The sequence below is a fragment of the Tiliqua scincoides genome, chromosome 8, assembly GCF_035046505.1.
Source record: "Tiliqua scincoides isolate rTilSci1 chromosome 8, rTilSci1.hap2, whole genome shotgun sequence".
NCBI lineage: Eukaryota > Metazoa > Chordata > Lepidosauria > Squamata > Scincidae > Tiliqua > Tiliqua scincoides.
This window is the reverse complement of record NC_089828.1, coordinates 1,612,785-1,616,023: the sequence shown is the minus strand read 5'-3', so window position 1 is coordinate 1,616,023 and position 3,239 is coordinate 1,612,785. Positions and strand designations below refer to the sequence as shown.

General features: G+C 48.6%; 1 pseudogene; it reads right to left on the bottom strand.

Annotated features, from left to right (window-relative positions):
• Positions 1-1,034: 1,034 nt before the first annotated feature.
• LOC136659533 (5S ribosomal RNA) lies at positions 1,035-1,148 on the bottom strand (annotated as a pseudogene).
• Between the last annotated feature and the right edge of the window lie 2,091 nt (positions 1,149-3,239).

Here is a 3,239-nt window from a genome sequence, read left to right as displayed (position 1 = left end):
ATGATTGCATCGCCTGGGAGCTCAGATTAACACGCATATGGTTCTCCTACAAGCCCTTTGCGCTCCTTCTGTGAACAGGCTTTCAACTTATGTTCAAACACCATCTGAACATAGGAAGTTGCCTTATATTGAATCAGACTGTGGGACTGTCTAGTTCAGTGCTGCCTACCTTGATGGGCAGTGGCACTCCAGGGTTTCAAGCGGGGGACATTTTTCCTATCCCTCAATGGCAGTGATTCTGAACTAGTGCTCTGCAAAAGGGTCACAGGTGTGCCACAGGAGTTTGGAGCATAGCAGCTGAAAATCACTGAAAAACTCATCCAGGTTCTGTGGCTCTGTTTCTGGGGCAACTGTCTGTAGTAACAAATTGTCCCTCTTCCTCCATTAGCTCTGCAATTTATTTCTACAGTTGCCCTAGAAACAGAGCTGCAGAACCCAGGAGAGTCTCCTGGAAGCCAAATGTAACATCACAAGAGGCAAAGATCGTAGAGAAGCACTGGAGATCCTGGCCCCTGTTCTGCCTGGAGCCAGAACTGCAGAATGCTACCTGTCCAAGTTGAATCCCCCCCACTGGGGGCTTTCTGAGGCCTCTGGAAGGTTTGAATGTCCAGTTTTCTCCCAAAGGCCAGAAGTGCACTTTCAAGGGCCTCCAGAGGCATCAGAAGGCCTTCAGAGGGCTGTGGGTGCTAAGTGCTGTCTCCTCCGGCTCACTGGAGGCCTCCACAAGGGGCAAGGGGGGCATCGGTGCGGGGGCAAGGAAGGCAGTGCTGCCCCCACAGGGGCATCCCTTGGCCCTCCCCAAGTATGCCAGTATAGAGAAGACCATAAAGGTCATTGTGCCATGAGAAGAAAAACACTGACCATCGCTGCTCCATGCAGATGCCAGGGATTAAAACTGAGACCATGTGCATACAGGTTATGCGCTCTACCTCTGCGCAATAGCCTCTTTTTATCGTGGGTTAGTGTAGTGCAGAGTGGGAAGAACTGAGATTGTATCTGGTTGGCAACCTTCAGTCTCAAAAGACTATGGTAGAAGCCTACAGCCCCCGGTATTCCCAGGCGGTCTCCCATCCAAGTACTAACCAGGCCTGACCCTGCTTAGCTTCCGAGATCAGATGAGATCAAGTGTGTGCAGGGTATCTGTGGACCTGTGAGTCCTGTTCAGATGTTATATGAATGTTGGGGGGGGGGGCGGGGAAATGGGATCACACATTGCCACCTTCATGTGCATGCATGGTGAGTTCTCTCCATCTGACTGGGGACCCAGAAAATGTTTGGGTGTACATCTGAATGTGCAGGGCCTCTTTGGATATTGAGCACACAGAGGTCAGAGGTTTGTGATCTCACTCTTCTCCCCCTGTATGCACTTATATAGTGTCTAAATAGGATTATTTTCATGTAAGATGCGAACAGTGCGCAGATACATGTATACAGGATACATGATTGGGGTGATCTCGTGGATGGAGTGTTAATTTAAAAAAAAAAAAAGATATTGGATTGAGATGTATGTACGTAGCTTATGACTTTAAAAAATGAAGCCATTTCTGCCCAACACTGCTTATATGCCATGGGGACCAAATGTGCTTATACGCCATGGGGACCAAATGTGTACACCTGTTGGCAGGACAAAAATGGTTCAATATTTACAATGCAATGATGATCATGAACAGAGATGAACTGTTGGGGAAGTCCTTAATGAAGTTCACAAGCCCCACCCCTGAACTTCACCCAGTTTTAATTCAATTATTTCCTCCCATGGCATTATAAAGACAGTAGTTAAGGGGGACCAGCATAAAAGGTAAGGAGGATTCCCACCCACTCCCATATTTCAACCACTAGCCGAAGGTGCCACCAAATCTTCTGCTTTAGGCTCTACAATATCTTTGGGCTGGAACTGTTTTATTCTGAGCATTTGGGGCATCTCTTCAAATGTAGGGTGGGGAGTAGAGCAATGAAGGTGAATGGAGAACTCGGCTGCATTCTGATCCTGCAGCCAGCCCTGGCTTGCTTGGCTACCCATGATACCTGCCAGATTGTGAAACAAGTCCTTTGGGGAAAGCGGAAATCTTTGAAATATAGAAAATCCATTGTGCAAAATTAGCATCATTGTAGTTAGGCTCACACTAGAATGGGCTGTGTACCAAGATGAACTTCTGTAGTAGCTGTAGCCCATGGCTGTGTCACTGGGCTCCTATACGCTCCTTCGGATCCACAAGCCAAAAAGCTACTTTAGGAGGTCAGTTTCCTTCCTGATTTGACACTGTGTAAAGGAGGGTTATGGATACATTCCTGGGCCCGGTGTATATGGTTTGCAGCAGCAATTGCCACTGCATGCCTGCATTTGTGCCCCTTTCTGACCTGGGCCCAGGTACAAATTACCCGCTTTACCCCCCTCTCCCATTACACAATCGGAACCTGCAAGGCTGATTTAAAGTGGGGAAAGAAAGGTAAAATAAAAATGGGAGATCCAATTGTGGGATCTCCCCTTTGCTATCTGTTTTGCCCCGGGGAGGAAGTTCACAAAGCTAGTTGCTAAATCTGCATACTATTAGACATACATGCTATTAGAAAAGCAGTGAGCTTTCAATGAAAGCAGCGCCACCTGCTGCCACAAGTGGGCAAGTACACAATCCACAAAGGACTTCTTAGAAGTTTCTCTCCTTCCCTTCCAGACACGCCACAGGTCACCGTGCCCACCTTGGCTCCCTGGGGTGGGTCTGATTCGTGCAGGATGTGAACTTTTCCCGGATCCAAGTTGTCAACAGCAGACATTTTCTATAGTGCAGAGGAAGGAGGAGAAGGAGGGGAGTGCCTGGACTTCCAGAAGAGAGGGACAGAACTGCTAAGGAGGTGTTTGGACACAGGGTCCTTTTTACCTGCCTGTGATGTGCCATGCATTTCCTGGGCATGTAGGAGGCAGACACTTGCTCACACGCTCAGGATGTGATTGTTGGGAGAACACGAGTGGGAGTCACCAGCTCAGCTGCAAAAGTTTCAGTGAGAAAAAGCTGGGGAGGTAAGGAGGGGCAGAGAGAAATCTGTAGCCTTCACGGTAGCTCTTTAAACATGGGAACATACGAAAAGCCCTGCTGAATCACACCAGAGGTTCATTTAGTCCAGTGTCCCGTTTCCCACAGTGGTCCATCGACACCTCCAGGAAGCCCGCAGGTAGGAGGTGACAACAACCACTCACTGTTGCTCTTTGCCCCCTCCAAGCAACTGAGATTCAGAGCAATACC